General features: G+C 44.5%; 1 protein-coding gene across 4 annotated transcripts in view; it reads right to left on the reverse strand.

Moving 5' to 3' along the window:
- The window catches only part of DNAH17 (dynein axonemal heavy chain 17), a 12,633,448-nt gene that overhangs the window by 6,374,902 nt on the left and 6,239,107 nt on the right, over nucleotides 1–19,439 (reverse strand). The window lies entirely within an intron of this gene.

Genomic DNA, 19,439 nt, shown 5'->3' on the forward strand with positions numbered 1-19,439 from the left:
TGGCGGCCGCTCCGGACTGTTTCGAATGTTTACAGACACCCGAGACCCAATCAGCTTCCCGTGCGCAAGTCGCGTGGCGCACCCGGAGCGCTCCCAGGTGCGCGTACCAGGGCGCTGCCATAGATATATACATTTTTTTGAACTTAAAGTACTCAAAATCCTCTGGAGCACATATCTTGAGACATAGCAAAGGCACATCGGGCTACCAGTCCCTACAATTTTGCCAAGTTTGGTGAAAATCCATTCAGCCGTTCGAGCTAAAAGTGCGACCGACCGCCCTATGGAAATTAACACGGGGAAAACACGTTTTGGCACCCCCCTTTTATCTCGGCCCCCACTTGACGAATCCCCCCCAAACATTCACAGAAGGAGCGGAGCGCCGGGAGGCAAAGTTGCTGAAAAATTCAGGCCGATTCCTCAACCGGCGCCAAAGTTATTCCAAATAGAATGTTGCGATTTCCCTATGGAAATCAATCCTAACTATAACTACCTACTGGCGACCGGCTGTAGGTAATATATATGGTCAGAAATGACATCACCCAATATTCCAAAAACTCTGAACATGGCTTAGTGGGGTTTTACCCCTGTGGCCATTGCAAGGCCTGTAAAAACAGCAAATACAGAGGATCTGTGGAATATAATGGTATCACAAAAAAACTGGCTTCATTTTTCACCTGTAGCACCACTTTTGTGATATATGCTATCGAATGCTCCTGCAAACTTTGGTATATTGGCAGCACTAGTTGTGCTGCCAAAAAAAGAATCCTAGAACATCTTAGGGCCATTACCAATAAAGATCCCAAATACCCTGTTGCACGCCACTTCGAGCAACAACACTTTTCCAATGTTGCTGATCTAAACTTCTTTATATTGGAACAGGTCCCCAAGCACCCGAGAGGGGGCGACAGGGTACGGAATTTGAGACAACGAGAATCTTAGCTCATAATTGAGTTCCAAACCAGATTTCCAGGTGGCCTCAACATGGATGAGGAACTAGCAATTCATCTAAGAGAATAATGTTTATTATTGACTCAGTATCTGATAGTCAGTCAACAGTCGTCTCTATCATTTGATTCTGTAAAATCTTCTTCTGACATTGTATTTGCATTTCTATTTTTGGAATATTGTTTTTAACTTGTACTTTGGTTCTGTTTCTTATTCCGCAGGAGGAAAGGAGGGGGCCCATCACTAGTATTCACCTGCACGGGCGTACCCAAACCTTTGCACTCCAGGAATCACAGCTCGGTGTTGAATCACATGCTTGAGAAACCGACATATAAGGTTTGATCTTCAATGTATAAGACTTTGGAAAGAATGTACAGATACATTATAATGTGCACTTAAGACTCATGAACATACATGACATAATACTCTTATATGGAGTCTTTGTGGCTTGTCGGAATGTTAGAGGCTTCGCCCCATGAGAACACCATAGGAATCACTTTGGACGTTTGGGGACATATATATTCCTTGTAAAGTAGAATTCTACTCAGTTTTTGGAGGAACATTATGGTTTATATTCTTTACATCCGGGTAACTGCGAACGTTTAAGTCATCGAAATGTGATATTATTGAAATTTGGGGCGGGTATTTTCTGAGAGCATTTAACTCGGGTGAAGTACTTTTGTACGTTTATACTCAGAAGCTTGCCCTCTGACACTATGTCGATTAATTGACAATGTATTACCCATCTTGTTCTAATAAGAGCCTTCCCGTGCCACTGTAACATGTTTGCCATCAAGGCACAAATAATCTTTGAACTTCTGACCAACAAATAGACTTCTCATATTGGAGCAATATCAATTCCATTCCATTACTAACTGGTATTATTTTAAAGATATGGTATTTGGAAGTAACGACATTTGATTTATGTTCATTCATAATGTATTTTACAGAGACTGTCTACCTGTTGTATATATATACATATTTTGAGCTAAGATGTGATGAGTATCATCATATGTAAGTCGAATGTGCTTAAACTATTTTGAGAATCATGTTGACAACAATTGTACCATTCCAATATGTCTGCCATTTACGTTGGGTAGTCCCACGTCTATGTCGACTACAGGTTCGCGATACTGAAAATTTATTTAAATGTCGGCTTCCTCGATGTGAAGTTACACGTGAACAAGGCTCCTTAGCTGAAACGCGTTGTGTAATAAAACTGCATACTTGATACCTGGATCCCTTTGCCTTTTTGCCTGAGAGCGCAAGACGAACTTTTCTTGTTCTTTGGATGTGTTAGATTAACCGGACTGCTTCGCCGGTATCTGCGCCAACTTCCTTGGGTTCCAGCACTCCGGAAGAAGCGTTGTGTTTTTGCATATATATATATATATATATATATATATATATATATATATATATATATATATATATATATATATATAATAAAAAAGCAAATGCAGCCTTACAAACACTAGAGCTGAATAATGCTGTAAGGACTCCCCATTACATCATAAAAGAATACATTAGAAACAGGGAAATACAACAGCAGAACATGTTTTTAGCAATCAGCACAAATTCTCAGATAGGACTGAAAGCATAGACAGCTCCCCGGCTGCATTGTAGAAAACATAGCCTAAAAAGGCTGAAAAGCGAACTCATAGCAACATAGAGATAAACTGGCACCGTGCCTTTAAGGCAGTCATGACCCCCAGCTTCCCATCATGCCTCAGGGGTGACAGTTAGATCAGTTGTTTTTTGTGGTGACTCGAAAGCCATAACACAAAGAGTTGACACTACCTTTTAAAAATACAATAATCCTTTGCCCGAGGAGGCAGGAGGGTTGCTTATGACTTTGATGAGGATACCCTTGGAAGAGAACTAGGATTACAGGTAAGTGACTAATCCTTCTCTTCCATTGGATCCTCATCAATAGTCATAAGCACTAGAATAGAATAGCGAGCCTCACCTGACCCCCCCTGCAAGCAAAGGAAACAGAACGGTAAATTAACCAACCAGCTCTGATAACTAAGCCTGGATAGATATATTACTATCCGAACAGATTCCTCAAGGAGGCCTGGCCCACTTGAATATCCGCCCTGGAATCGGATTCTAGACAATAATGCCTTGTGAAAGTGTGAACCGATCTCCAGGTTGCTGCCTTGCAAATTTCTGACATTGGAACATCATGCAGGAAAGCTACTGTGGCCACCTTTCCCCTAGTGGAATGTGCTTTAGGAGACAACAAAAGGGGTTTATGCATCAACGGGTATGCCAATTTTATATAGGACACTATCCATCTTGAAAGGAATCTTTTGGAGGCTGGGAAACCGGTTCTCATGTCACCATGATTCAAAAACTATTGATCCGATGTCCTTATACCCTTTGTACCCTCCAAATATAATTTGAGCACCCTTTTAAGGTCTAGGGAGTGGAGAGACCTCTCAGCAGGCATTGCGGGATTGGGAAAAAAGGACGGTAGGGAGATTGACTGATTAATATGGAAATCAGATGTAACCTTTGGCAAAAAAGCAGGGTGAGCCCTTAACACTACCCTGTTGTGGTGAAATACAGTATATGGCTCTTTTGCACACAGCACTTTGATCTCACTTACTCTGCGCGCTGATGTTATTGCCACCAGAAAAGCGGTCTTCCACGTCAGGTGCTGCAATGTGGCTTTATGAATGGGCTCAAAAGGAGGACCCATCAATCTAGACAGCACCCGATTCAATTCCCAAGGGGGAGAAGGAGTTTGAAACGGGGGATACACTTTCTTCAACCCCTGTAGGAAGTCCTTAACCACCTGCAATTGGAAAAAATAAGGTTGGTTGGGTGATTTTCTGTATGCTGTAATGGCTGACAAATTAACCCTGATTGAGGCATATTTCAACACCGCTTTGGCCAAATAAAGGAGGTAAGGAAGAATTACCTCCTCCTGCCCCTTTGTAGGCTCAAAATGGTTATCAATACACCATAGGTAGAATCTATTCCACTTAAAAGCGTACAACAATCTTGTGGAAGGCCGCTTAGCCTCTTTCAGGACGTGCATGCAGTCCTGCAGCAGATTCAAGTGTCCGTATTGTAGAACCTCAGGAGCCATACTGGAAGTTCAGGGAAGGAAGACTGGAATGAAGAATCTTCCCGTCCATATTGGTCAGCCGGTCTGCTCTGTAAGGTAGTCTCCTGTGCGGGAGTACCGACAACTGCAGAAGGTCCGGGTACCACCACTGACGTGGCCAGTCTAGAGCTATCAGAATCATCTTCATGTTGGATCTGATGAGCTTGGACACCACCTTTGGGATCAGAGGCAGATGAGGAAAGGCGTATGCAAATGTCTGTGACCAATCCATCAAAAGCGCATTCCCCCTTGTCCCTGGACGGTGGAATCTGGATGGAAAGGCGTGGCATTTTTTGTTTTTGTCGTGTGCAAACAAATCTATTGACGGACGACCCCTCCGCTGGAAAATATCTGCCACCACCTCGTCGTGCAGCACCCAGTCTGGCTGATCTTCGAAGTGCCGACTGAATGCGGCTGCTCGCATGTTCTGCTCCCCTGGAAGGTGCACTGCCACTATGGAGAGGTTCCGAGCCAGAAGCCAGTGCCAGATCGCTTGAGCCTCCAGGAAGAGAAGGCGAGAGCGTGTACCACCCTGTTTGTTTAGATAATACATGGTGGTCGTGTTGTCTGTTTGGATCAGGATTGAGCTGGACGTGATCGATGGCCAAAAAGCTTTCAGAGCAAGATGGACTGCTTGTAGCTCCAACATGTTTATAGGGTAGGACTGCTCTTTTGTGGCCCACTGGCCCTGCATTTGAAGGCAGCCCATGTGTGCCCCCCATCCTTGCAGAGATAAATCCATTTTCGTTATCAACCATTGCACTGGAACTGCTTGATGGAAAGGGACTCCCACCAATAGGTTCTGCCGCCGAGTCCACCACCTGATGGACGATTTTGCTGCTTGAGAGAGCACATCTGGTCCTCCCACCGACCCGTTGCTTGGTCCCACTTGTCCTCTAGATCTTGCTGCAACATTCTCATTATTAGCCTGGCGTTGGGAATGATAAATATGCAAGAGGCCATTGACCCCAGCAGAGATGCCACCTGCCGGACTGCTGCGCGATCTGTCTGAAGCAGAGCCTTGCACTTCTGCTGCATTGAAGAAAGTCTCTCCTTCAAAGGAAACACTCTTCCTTTGTTTGAATCCAGAGTCGATCCCAAATAATGGATTGTCTGGGTGGGCTGCTGGACTGACTTCTCCATGTTCACATGAAGCCCCAGTCTGTGGAGCAGATTCAGACAGACTTGGAAATGGTTCCTTACTGTTTAAGGAGATGGCCCTTTGAGGAGCCAATCATATAAGTAAGGGTAGACAAACAGACCTTTTCTGTGAAAGGGCCGCCGCCACCACTGCCATGCACTTGGTAAAGACTCGTGGGGCAGATTTCAGTCCGAAGGGTAAGACCCTGAACTGATAGTGCTTGTTGCCGACCACGAACAAAGGTATTTGCGATGACATGGAATGACAGGCATATGGAAGTACGCATCTTGGAGGTCCACCGAACACATCCAATCTCCTGCTTGTAGATGTGGACATATTTGATGAAGGGCAACATGCGAAACCTCTCCTTCACAATGACTTTGTTCAGCAAGCAAAGGTCTAGGATATATCTGAACTTGTGCTCCTGATCTCTTTTGGGCACAAGAAAGTGCCTGGAGTAAACTCCCTTCCCTCGCTGCACCGAAGGAACCTCTTCTATGACTTTTTTTCGCAGAAGGGTTATCACTTCCTGCTGAAGCAAATTTAACTTGTGAGGACGATATCTCTTCAGAGGAATGTCGTTTGGAGGCACACGAAAAAATAGTGCGTATCCATTGCGCAGTATACTGAGCACCCAACAATCTTTTGTTATGCTGCACCACTCTTCCAGATGATGTGAAGCACTTCCTCCAACTGGAGTGGGAAACGGTGCCAGAGGAAGCTCCTGCTCATTGCTTCCCTGCCGATCTGGCCGTGTTAGAGGACTGCTGCTGGTGACCTCCTCTACCTCTGTTGGATTTACAGCCTTCATACTGCAATTTGCCTTGGTTTATACTCTGGGACCATTGAGGGGTTTGAACCCTATGTTGGTAGCCCTTGCGTTGGTTGGGTCTGTAACGTCGTTTAAACTCTTTCTTCTTCTCCAATGCAACTGCTTTGAGGGTATCAAGCTCTGCCTTCATCCTACCCATTTCCTCATCTGTATGGGTGCCAAACAGGGAGGAACAGAAAAAAGGGAGATTTAGTATCCTCTGCTGAGCATCTTAATTGAGAGCTGTTAGTCTCAACCAGGAGGATCTCCTGGTCCAAATCCCATGTGCATAGGAGTACACCATCCGCTGCTGCGCTAATCACCTGGTTGGCAACAAGCGACCCTTCCTTGATGACCTCCTCAAAATCCTTTTGATCCTCCTTTGGTAACTTTTCTTTAAAGCGGTCCAAGGAATCCCATAAGGCCCAGTCATAGCGACCTAATAAGGCTGCTGCACTGGAGACCTTGAGCGATGATGCTGCAGACCCGCAAACCTTACGTCCCCAAGAGTCCTGGGACCTACTTTCTTTATCAGGCGGGACTGACGAAGATGCAGTTACTGCATGAGTTTTCCTCGCTGCCGAAATTATAACAGAGTCCGCAGGCAGATCTGTCTTCAAGAACACAGGGTCTGTTGCGGCCGGCTTGTATTTCTTTTGAATTCTAGCAGGTGCAGCCTTAACCGCAGCTGATGTGAGGAAAATGTCCATCACTGGCTCCAGAAGACCTCGAACCAGAGGAAGCAACGGACGAGAGGCTGCTCTCTGATGCAGAGTCGCAAAAATAACTGTAGTTGCCATCTGAGGAGTAGACATCTCAATTTTCACCTTCTGAGCCCCTCTCTGAAGCACATCATGATATGTGTTAATGTGATCTATTGGTGACACTTTTGACAAAGGGCTGTCTGTCCAATAGAGTGGGAGAATAGTCCCTCTTCGAGGATCGAGTGGAAGAGGGAGACCACGTAGGTGACCTTCTTCTTTTCCGATGGGAACTATTACTCCAGTGATGCAGGGGAAGGAGCCATCTCGGTGACAAGTGCACAGCAGGAGAAGCCTCCCTGTGCTGTGAAGGAGACCTATGACTTGGTCTGCCTGAACGCCTTTCTGGTGAGGCAGATGGTGAATGCTTAGTTGAAGGATCTCTTGATGAGTGAGAGGAAGAGTGTCGTGAAGCTGATTCTGTCACTAGAACTACCGAACCTTCTCCAGAACTTGACATTGGGCGTGCACTTCTCGACGCCGACCTGGACTTACTTCTCTACGTCGATGTCCGGCCTGGTGTTGGAACCGGTCTCGATGTAGACTCTCTGTTCCTCGACGTCAAGTGCCTTGCAGACGACGAGGAACATCCCTTTGTCTCAACGTCAAACGTCGATGAGCGGATGAAGGCGGAGGGGTTCTGCTCCTTGACGCCGAACGTCATCGTGCTGATGAAGACGAAGGGCCTCTGTTCCTCAACACTGATCGTTGCCGCATTGACGACGGTGGAGGGCTCCTCTTCCTCGATGCCGATCGTTGCTGAGACGACAGCGGAGGGCTGCTGATCCTTGACGCTGATCGGCATCGAGACGACGGCGGAGGGGTTCCAATCCTCAACGTCGATCGTCACCGGGTGGATGACGGTGGAGGACTCCTGACCCTCGACGTCGATCGCCGATGGACTGAAGATGATGGGGAGTACAGGCCCTCGACGCCGAACGCCTAGCTGACGACAGCGGGGAACTTCTGTTCCTCGACGCCGATCGTTGCCGGGTTGACGATGGCGGAGGTCTGTTACTCCTCGACGCCGATCGTCACCGGGTTGACGATGGCGGAGGGCTTCTGCTCCTTGACGCCCATCGTCGCCGGGTTGATGACGGCGGAGGATCACGATTCTTCGATGTCGATGACGTACCTGAATGATGATGTCTTCTTGACAGCGAGCCCGCCGTCGATGGTCTTTTCTTGGACAAATGACCCACCGGTAGTAGATGTTTCATCGCCGAGCCCGACGCTGAAGCAGAAGAGCGAGGGACCTTACTTCTGGATGAATATCTCGCCCTCTTGGAGTCCTTCCTCGCGGGAGACCTGCCTCTGGAAGATGCCTTTTCTGCCAGCCCATAAAGAGGGATCCTTCCTCTGTCTTTTAAAGTCCTTTTGGACAGGGACTGGCAATGAGGACAAATCTTGGGGACATGGTCCTTAGGTAAACAGAGAATGCATACCTCATGAGAGTCTGACCAGGCCTTCTTTTTTCCACAAGAGGGGCAGGGGTCAAAAAGAGATAGCATTTTGAAAGGGAAAAAAGCCCCAAACTGTCAAAAAAAGACAGAACCTCACTTCAATAGATGAAAGACATCGAAGTAAGTCAAAATTTTCCCAAAAAGTGAAGACTATTTCTGACTAAAATCAGAAAGAAGTGGAGCTGTGTAACCAGGATCCTTCGTGAAGGAGCCGGAAAGAACAACTGACCTAACTGTCACCCCTGAAGCATGATGGGAAGCTGGAGGTCATGACTGCCTTAAAGGCACGGTGCCAGTTTATCTCTATGTTGCTATGAGTTAGCTTTTCAGCCTTTTTAGGCTATGTTTTTTGCAATGCAGCCTGGGAGCTGTCTATGCTTTCAGTCCTATCTGAGAGTTTGTGCTGATTGCTAAGCATTAAAACAGTTTTAAAATGTGTTCTGCTGTTGTTTTTCTCTGTTTCTAATGTATTCTTTTATGATGTAATGGGGAGTCTTTACAGCATTATTCAGCTCTAGTGTGTGTAAGTCTGCATTTGCTTTTTTATTATATATATGCTGAGGTGCGCCTTCTCCACAATTAAATAAATTACTGCTCACCTGCACTTGGGTTTCCTCTCTTCTTCTGCGCCGCAGGTATCCGTGACTGGGCTCCAGGCGAGAGAAAGCTGAGATTGTTTCATATATATATATATATATATATATATATATATATATATATATATGGAGATACATATATGTGGGGCACATATGTGTTTCCGGGGTCACGCGCATGGGCAGGAATATTCTAGTGCTTATGACTATTGATGAGGATCCCTGGAAGAGAACTACTCTTTAATACATGATGGTCTATTCCAGAAAAATAAGATTCATTTACCCAAATTCCACTTGGGCGCGCTGTCACAGTCAATCAGATTTAGGGCATTACTTATAAGTGTCATAATATATATTACTTATAAGTGGAACAATATATATATTACTTATAAGTGGCATAATATATATTATATTACTTATATTACTTACACTAATATTGTATCACTTGTAAATATTCTTTGCAATTGAGCAATGTGAAGGTAATGCTCTTTTGCAGTATTTGATGCTTGTATTAAAAGCAATGCCCTGTAGTTCTTACATAAAAATACTGTGGCTGAACGGAAAATGTTGCAAAACTAATGTGCCCTTTTCTTTGTTTATATTATATGGAAAGTACAGACCAGTTTGCTCAAAACAATTCTACACAAGCAGCAACTACTCTGCATAAGAGCAATCACTCCACGCTTGTAACAGTGCAAAGTTTCTCTAGTTTGAGGCCACGTGTACAGCATTCGGAATGACCGAGCGGTATGGAGCAGACTCGTAAGTCTCTAAGGGCCCCATTTCAGAATGACCGATCACGATGTTGAATTTGGACAGCCTTTCCGAATCGTGCCGTTAGATTCGAATCGGAAGTCGGAATCAGACTTTGGGGACCCTGCACCACTTACCAGCCATGCACAGAGTGGCAGGCACCAGGGGGTGACTGCCACAGGGTGCCCGATTTTCCTTAGCCTCCGATTTCTTCACTGGCAGCCTAGGCAGTTGGTCATAAAATAGGCTCCCTTTGAAGTCAATGGGAGTCAGACGGAATCGTATCTGGAAGCATCCAGATGCATCGTACTCGGTCGGTCGGACTTTCCCAATCCGAATCAGTCGGAAACCATTCCCAAACCGATTTGGTCGGAATGATTTCCAAACCGCATTGGAATCGGCCCCCTGGTATTCAGATAAAATATTGAAATTAAAATATCGTCCTATCAAAATATTGTGATATGAAAATATTTTCTGCAAGAATATCGTTGTCAAGAATCGATTTGAAGGTAAGTAATAATGATTTTTAGAATATCAAAGTCATTTATATAATTTATAAAAATATGGTTGTTTATATTGTTTTTCTTTATTATTGTTTTATTGTTATGTGTTTTAGTATATATTTTAATTGTATATGATGTACATTTTTGGTATGATTATTGTTTATGTTTTTTGATATAGTTCAATTTTTTGTAATTTTTTTATTTAATGTAATACATTGTTGTAATTTTCAGTACCATAGCGCATTTTAGGTTTTTGGAGGAACAAGGTGGGAAGTAATCTATTTATGATGAATAATGAATTTGTTTTTACGTTATATAATTTATTTAATTGATAATTAATTATATTAATTCGGCACATTTTTTATTTATTTAAATTTTAAGTGCAGGTTGTGGAATAAAGGGTAGAAAGTAATTTAATTTTAATTAATAATTAGTCGGTAATTAATATTCATTTAATTGATAATTAATTATGGTAAAAGTCCTAATCATTTTTGTTTAACTTTAGGTGCGGGTTGTGGGGTTTATAGTGGTACAGGGTGTGAAGCAGAATAATTAAGATTAATGAATAATTAGTTGTTTAATTAATATTAAATATTTAATCGATAAATAACTATGTTAGTTGTGTAAACTTTTTTTATTTTTTATTTAAGGTGCGGATTGTCGGAAGTAAATTAATTGTAAGTAATTAATATTTAGTATATACTTAATAATGATTATTTCATTAATAATTATGTTAATTGTGCAGTTCTTTTTTTATCACTTATATTTCAGGTGTAGTTTGTTGGTTTTGTAAGGGTATAGGGTTGGCCGTAAAAAAAAATTACTTTTTTTTTATTATTGGAAACAGCATAACAAAGGCATACAATGACCAGTAGCAGTTACAATTTGTAGACTTCACAGCCAAATACAGCACAATCTCTTCCTTTGTAATACATACGCATGATTTTTTCAATAGTACAAAGCCCATTTGATTTTGCGATAGTCAGCCTCAAACAATACCTTACTATCATGTCATACAGCTGCACAGACCTTATGTAATATAATATTTCCTCATGTGCAAACAAGATCATCATTACATCACCATGTGCTCACCCTCTCTTTCTCTTGTTCCCTCCGCCTCCCATGTTGCCTTTCCCACCAAGTACTGCTGCTACAGTCCCTAAAAACTCTTAGGGCGGCCCTGAGGGGGTAGCAACTCACTATATAATTCAGATTTCATGTTGCAATATATCATGTCCTCGGTCCATTATGTAGTGGTAGGTGCAGGACCCGTTGCCAACCGCATAGCAATTCTTCGTTTAGCCAACAACAGACCTATACCAATTAATTTTCGCACATCTTTAGGCAGTTTCCCAGTGTAACCCAACAAAGCCACCAGCGGGTTTACTGTAAGTTCCAAGCCATTCATTTCGCTCAATATCTGGATGATCCGCTCCCAGTAACTCGCTATACGTGGGCATGTCCTGGCTATATGCAAGAATCCTGCTGAGTCTGTCCCACACCTCTCTCGGACTGCTGAGTCTCGCAGGCAATATCTAAATAGCCGCTCTAGTGTATAATAGACTCTTTGCAGAAATTAAAAATGGATTAAACAATGTCTACCATTCAGGGACACTTTCTGAGTGATCTCACAACAATATCTCCATACAGTATCCTCTAGTCTAGTGCCACCCCTAGGTCTGTTTGCCATTCTAGTCCGGCTTTCAAATAGTGGTGTTGTCTATAATCTTGCGTTATATCATAAATAATTGAAACCATTTTTCTAGGGGTTTTGCAGTGTGATATATGGGAGAGTGCCCTCAGTTCACGAGTTTCCATCATCTCAGCACCCAGCAACTCACTCAACTCATGTCTCATTCTATGAACCTGGAAGCGAAAAGCGATGTGGCAGACTCCACCCCCGAAGCCAACTCCTCCCAGCTTCTGGCCTTACCCTCTGAAAACAGATCATCCATCTTAGAGACACCAAGTTTTTCAAGTGCCTGCACCACTCCCTTCTCTCGGCTCAGTGGCATCCATTCACACCACTCAAGTGGGGTCAAGGGGGAGTAAAGAATTGCACCCGCCTGTCTTTTTAGCAAATTGTGCCATGCGTGGACTACTGAGTTCACAAAATCCAGGACTCCAGTTCTTTTAATAGGATCCCTAAACAGCATTACAGGTAGGATTCAGATGCTGACACCACCTTTTCTATTAACAAATGCAGAGGATGCATTCCCTCATGTATCCAATGGTAAGCGTGGGAACCCTGAGCATCTCTATAGTAGAGCTCCAGACCTGGAGCCCCTAGCCCTCCTATAGAATATGGAAGTGTAAGAACATTCTGTAGGAGAGTAGGATCTGCTTACTATAGTTACCCCCACTTTTTGCTGGTGTTTCACTGTTTTTCGACTTTAGTCTGGCTTGGGCCCTGCTAACCAGGACCCCAGTCTTGCTGCTTCCTCTCTAAAATGAGTGCATGTACTTTAGGTACACTCCAGTTTGGTTACTGGGGTACCCTTGTGAGTCCCTAGTATATGGTACCTTAGGTACTAAGGGCATAGGTACCCCAGAGGCCTACCAGGGACTGCAGCATATATTATGCCACCCCTGGGAAGCCGTCCAAAATGACACCACAGGTCTGCTACTGCAGCCTGGGTAAGGTGGTGCATGCACCCCTTGCTAAGATATAGGTTACCTATATCTACCTTTAAATCACTGACACATATAATCCTATCAGTCACTCCTAAGGCCTTATCAATCCTGAAGGCAGAGTGCTTGGTTTTGTGTGAGAGGGTGCCCATGTTGAGCAGGACCCCTCTGCAGCTTCGGAATCTATTCTCTGAGGCTGTTCTGTGATGCAGCCAGACCATATACTCTTAAGTGCATTATAACCTTGCGGTAAATGCTAACTTTAGAATGGCTACATCGAAACATGTTGTGTTTGGTATCAAACACTTTGGAATCCTACCCTCACCCTCCACCCCCAACAGTCCTGGCAGCGGGGGTAGAATTCCACCCTTCTAAAGGGGGAGACATACTTGGATGCTGCAGCAACAGACAAAAGTCTGGCCTCCTGCTGCTGGCTGAAACTCTGGCAGGTGAGGTCTGGACAATAGGTTTCCTATCACAGGGAGGTGTAACCACCTCCCAGACAGGCTTAAGTGTATTGGGGCTGGGTGGGTGCACTCTGAGAGTGCTTTGATGTCTGCACTGGGGCACATTTGGTGTCCCTGTGCACAGTCCAGTTCAAACCGGTTGCGGGGTCACTCAGCCCCTGCTCTGGAGCAAAACTGTACAAAGGAAATGGGTGTAACCACCCCTCTTTTCAAACCCTCCCATAGGTGGGTCCCCAGAGTATGTCCAACCCCTTTTCTTAGTATAAGTAAGGGACCCCGGGCAACAGAATTTTAGATTACACCTGGACGAAAATCTGAAACTGAATCCTGGAACTTCGACGCTCTACTAACGATTAGAGGACAGAAGAATGTCCCTTGGGGTCAAGGAGTGACTCCCCTGTTCAAACAGGCACCAACAAAGCATTCGCAGGTCTGCATCTCCGAAGCTCTCGCCCAACTCCAAAGTACTTGCAGTCGAGGAAGAGGATTTCCTGACTTCTCGAAGGCCGACCCAAGTCCCCAGCAAACCTGAGACCCGCAGCCCTCACGAGTGATGTGGAACCGGAACTCCTGACACCGTGCACATTTGCTAAGTGCATTGACTTCCCGATATTTCCTGAACTTGTGGTTTGGGTTACTTGTAGCCCAAGCCCCGAGCATCATCTGCACCGAAAATTGTGGGCCTATACTCCACGAATGTCCGTAAGCCTGCTTCTTGGATTTCCGCTCGAGGTTCCTTCGCGATCCCTGGTCCGTTGACTGGTGGGTCCTCTCGAAGGCCATTCTGATTTTCCTTCGGCTTTCCTAGTTGCTCCAGATGTGCCCTGACTCCCTACCAAGTGGTGAGTAACCGAGACCTTGCTGCACCGAAGCCTATCTCTGCTTTCTGTGTGAGTTGCTGTTGCCAAGGCTTGTTGGGTCCAATCCAGGCACCGACATCGCAGCACTCAACATCCTTCATAGGACAGCTCAAATCCAGCTCCTAGTCATCATCAACATCTCTGGGACCTCGGGGCTGAAGAATCAAGATTCACCTTCTTCATCTGAAACCACCTAACATCGTGGGCATCTGCATATCGTGCTCGTGGTCACTGGCAAGTGAACCAGATTCTGTCCCCTCGGCTTTCAGGTTCTCCACATCTCTGATCCAGGCTTGGATCCCTCCGGACACTTTCCACTTGGACGCCAGCAGCACTTTGCAGCAGATCGCCATTGAAAACAACGACGAACCCCGACACGAAAAGACACCTATGAACCCGGCTTCCCTGGGTGAGGTAAATCGAGTACTCCGGTGCTCCCATAGGTGTTGACTCTAGAACCTCCTAGTTCTAAAGGGGTTTCCTCCAAATCCTCTTCTAAGTGTCCTTTATCTTTGAATTTCCAACAGTGACTTTCCCAATAGAAGTTAATAGTGATTCGCGGCTGTGTTTAGACACTGCACGCTTCCCCTGTGAGTCCCCTGTGTCACTACTTTGGGTGGTTCCTGGTGGCCTCAGCGGTTCTGAAGGCTCCAGGCCTTGTATCTATGCATGTCATGGTCCTTATACCACTTTATTGATATATGGTTTGGTATGCCCCTAGGGCTCAACGTATATTGTCCTAATTTACTGTGTGCTATTAAGTTTACTGAATGTACTGTTGCCTCCAGCCTCATGAAGAGACTTGAGGGATGTGTTCAGAATAAATTAATTTTTTTTATATATACCTGGTGTGGTTCTCCTTTCATTTGATCATTCACAAGATTATAGACTGGTAAAACAAGCTGCTTTACATTCCTCCAAGACTTAGCCTGAAGGCTGCTCTCCGCAGCTACCACTAGGATAGCTTTCTATAAAGGTTGTCTTTAACCTACCATCAATAAGGGTAGTTTGGACTGGTGCAAGGTACCCACTAGAATAGTGGACAGCATATGCCAGGCCAACTTCTCAAACATTCCAATTGGCCCTCGGCTGCTTCCCTGCCCAGGCTAGTCTTATAAGTAGCATGCGCACTGTCTTAAAAATATGCATAGGTAACACAATAGGGATGTTTAGGAATCAAAAATGAATCCAGGTAGCACCACCAACTTCATGAGGGATATACGTTCCAGCAGCGACAAAGGTAGGCAAATCCACCTATCTACATCTTCCTCTAGTCTGGTAATAAGTCTGCCATAATTTTTGTCTAGTACCAAAGGGGTATGCATATGTACGCATACTCCTAGATACCTTATTGGGTCCGATGAACACTGTAGGGGGTATTCAGTTCTGATTGTAGCATCACCGGGGTCAAAGGAAAAATTGATGACTTAGCCCAGTTAATTTTCAAACCAGACCTTTCACCATATAGCACCACCTTGACAAGGATTGGGGTTAGGTGTATCTCAGAGTCCCTCACATACGTAGCATCTGCATATGCCGACACAATAAGGTTATACTCAGGAAATGAAAGCCCCCTATGGCTATGATATTCTCTTAGGGCACAAGCGAGCGGCTTGGCAACTAAAGCGTATAGTAGTTGGGACAAAGGACAACCTTGTTGCGTGCCCCTTGATATTTTGATAGGGGACGTGATAATGTCGCCAATTCGTATTCAAGCAGCCGGAGAACTATATAGAACTCCCACCACCCTAAGAAATATATCTCCTACTCCCATGTGCCTCATTACAGCGTATATGAAAGTCCATTCTACCGAGTAGAAGGCCTTCTCGGCATCCAAAAAGACGGCCGCAGCTTTAACCTCGGGTCTAATATGTTGTATGGTGCCAAAGACGGTTCTGAGATTGTACAACAGATTGCGTTCTGGGACAAATCTCGATTGTTCTGGGACAACCAACATGGGTACAAGGGGGCGAGCCTGTTAGCCAAGATCTTTGCAAAACTTTTTGTCTCAACATTGAGGAGCGATAGTGGCCGAAAGGACAAATATTCGTCCGGGGGTTGCTAGGCTTTAAGATGGTAACAGTGAGTGCTTCTCTCATTGAGGGTGGCATCGCCCCCTCCTCCCCGATCTCCTCAAAGAGCTTACATAAGTGTGGAATTAAGAGATCTTTAAATTCGCTATAGAATGCCATTGTGAGGCCGTCTGATCCAGGCATACCTCCCACCCTCATCGAATTCAAGGCTATCAGGGCCTCATGTGCATCCAATGGTCTCTTAAGGTACTCCCTATGTTCATTGGAAAGCCAGGGCATTTGTATGTGTTCTGGATAAGCTGAAATAGCTGCCTCACACATGGACACTTTCTTACTATATGAGTCAACATAATATTGATTGAATCTATCTGCAAATTTCTGTAGTATCAGTCAATAACCCCCATCCGCAGCACGTATTCCCGTCACATTCCCCGCCTCCCTTATGCCTCGCAATAGAGCTGCCAGCACTGCACCCAGTCGCTCGCGTTCACCATATGTTTGAGCCACTGCATACTTCCCCAAGTGTTTTATTTCGCGATCTACAATCTTATGATATTCAACCAGCACCTCTTTTAAGCAGTCAGCAACTCGAGGGCTGTCATTCTCAATAGCTTCCTTTTTTAACTCTGCCAGCTGCCCTTCTAAACATAACAGGCGCTGATGAATAGCTTGTAGAACTCCTGAGCGCTTAGAAATGGCTACCCCCCTGATATACACCTAGAATGTTTCCCAGATCATGGAGAAACTCTGGACAGACCCAATATTTGTATCAAAAAAGCAATCTATAGCTTCAGCAATTTCAGACCGGAAAACGCTATCAAGCAATGAGTATGGTGGGAATCGCCATGTGAAAGGCGCAGGCCTCTTCCTCAAATTATCTATATCTAACAGTATTGGGGAGTGGTCTGAAAGAGATCGGAGGCGTACTTTGCAATCCTGCACCTGCTGAATCAGGAGTCTTTTGTGTAGTGGCTGCACAGAGGTTTGCCACGGGCTGGCTCACACGAGTCACACAGTCTGGCAACACTGTCTACGCACCTTTCTGACTGTCTGGAGCAAAAAAGATGTCCAGCAGCACCAGTATTAACTCATGTTGGAAGCAGACAGAACAAGCCACAAGCTGAGTCTGTGCAGTGCGTCCTAAGCCATGATGTCAAATAGAATTCAAGGCTATCAGGCCATATACTTTGGACGGGAAAAAAGATGGCGTCCGTGAGGGACGAGTGAGAGGTCAGCTCCAGAACGGCTCCTCTCTACTCTAAAGAAATACTCGCTAGAAAAACCGGTAAAATGTGGCTGTAACCCCGTTTTTTTTGGTTTGGCGGCATTGGAGGAATCATTATTTGACCAGCGGCGCGAGAACAGAGATATTCACCAATGAGCAACGGTGACCTATTGGAGAAGCCGCGGGAGAAAACTACCGGCGGAGACAACAGTGGCTGAACGGCTACCTGATCTGACGGAGGCGGCAGGGGTGATTCGGAAATTCACTGGAGAAACCGCGGAACATTGCTGGCAAAGATAACAGAGACCTCGCGGTTGCTGGCTTTGGTGGAGGCTTTGACGGCGGTGGAAGTGGCGTTGCGAGGAGATACGGGGAAAAGCTGCCGATCCGTTAAGGTTAAAAAAGAAAAAACGGCAGGGTTCATCAAACTTTGAATAACTATTACTATAACAATAGTGATGTATTGGGCGCACTGAGGTGTTTGAAAATCTTCTTTTTTGGACCACGGATTACAGCGGTAGCGGTATTATTCATACACCGACCCACAGGTGCATTGTTGTCCCTGAGGTCCCAACTGCTCTCTAACTACACAGCAATTTCTAGAGCCCCTCCATGACTGTAGCTGAATGATGTGACAACTGTGACAACTGCTGGGGGAAAAAAAGAAATTTTTTGGACTGCAGATAATTGCGGTAAGACATTAAGAATATAAGATATACAATATTCTGAACAGTTCACCTGAAAAGTTTTAAAGCTTAATAGCAGATACTGCAGTTTTTTGGCGTAGTTAAAACACTGTTTGATATCTATAAAGAAACAAGCATTTGCAATGCAATAGGTCTCGCAATAGGTAAGTTTGAGCTATTGGTCTTGTAAAAGAGCAAACATTTTGTTATTTTTTGGATTTGAAATTAGTTAAAGTAATAATTTTCTCATTTACAATGTTAATAGTTCTACCAATTTCAAGTGCGACACCTATAACCTGTGTTCCGCTGAGTGATGTTGTGGTGTTGGTGAGTGGTGCTGTGGTGGTGTAGAGTGATGTTGTGGTGGCGACGAGTGATGCTGTTGCGTTCAATGATGCTGTGGTAGCGCATAGTGATGTTGTGGTGCCCCTGAGTGATGCTGTGGTGGTGCTGAGTGATGCTGTGGTGATGCGATAGATAGATAGAGTGAGTGTGATAGATAGATAGAGGTTGGGCAATAGATAGAGTGAAGGGGATAGATAGATAGAGTGAGGGTGATAGAGATATAGACAGATAGAAGGGTGATAGATAGATACACAGATAGATAAAGTGTATTTATGTTGCATTGAGTAGAGTGTAATTATGAGGTGTGTAATTATGTAGCAATGAGTGGTATTATTTTGAGTGTATTTACGTTGCATTGAGAAGACTGTAATTATGTGGCATGTAATAGTCTGGCACTGATTTTTAAAAAGGGCAGTGTATATTGTATTCAGTAGAGTGTAATTTTGTTGCGTGTAATTATGTGACAATGAGTGGAATTTGAAGTGTATGTTGCATTGTTTGCAGTGTAAATATGTAGCGTGTAATGATGTTGTACTGAGTGGTAATATGGAGAGTGTGTGTTGCATTCAGTATAGTATAATTATGTGGTGTGTAATTATCTGGCACTGAGTGGTATTTGGAGTGTCTGTTGCATTGAGTGCAGTGGAATTATGTTGCATATAATTATGTGCCACTGAGTGGTAATATGGGGAGTTTATGTTGTATTCTTTAGAGTGTAATTGTGTGGTGTGTAATTATGTGGTATTGAGTGGTATTGTTTGGAGTGTATGTTGCATGGAGTGTAGTGTAATTATGTAGCAGATAAATATGTGGCACTGAGTGGTATTGCGTGGAATGTGTGTTGCATCAAGTAGAGTTTAATTATGTGGTGTGTAATTATGTGGCACTGAGTTGTATTTGGAGTGTATGTTGCATATAAGTGTGTGGCACGGAGTTGTATTTGGAGTGTATGTTGCATTGAGTGCATTGTATTTATGTGGCGTGTAATTATGTGGCACTGAGTGGTATTTGGAGTGTATGTTGCATTGAGTGCTGTGTAAATATGTGGCATTGAGTGATATTTGGAGTGTATGTTGCATAGAGTGTAGTGTAACTATGTGGCGT

This window comes from Lissotriton helveticus, chromosome 7 (assembly GCF_964261635.1).
Source record: "Lissotriton helveticus chromosome 7, aLisHel1.1, whole genome shotgun sequence".
Lineage (NCBI taxonomy): Eukaryota > Metazoa > Chordata > Amphibia > Caudata > Salamandridae > Lissotriton > Lissotriton helveticus.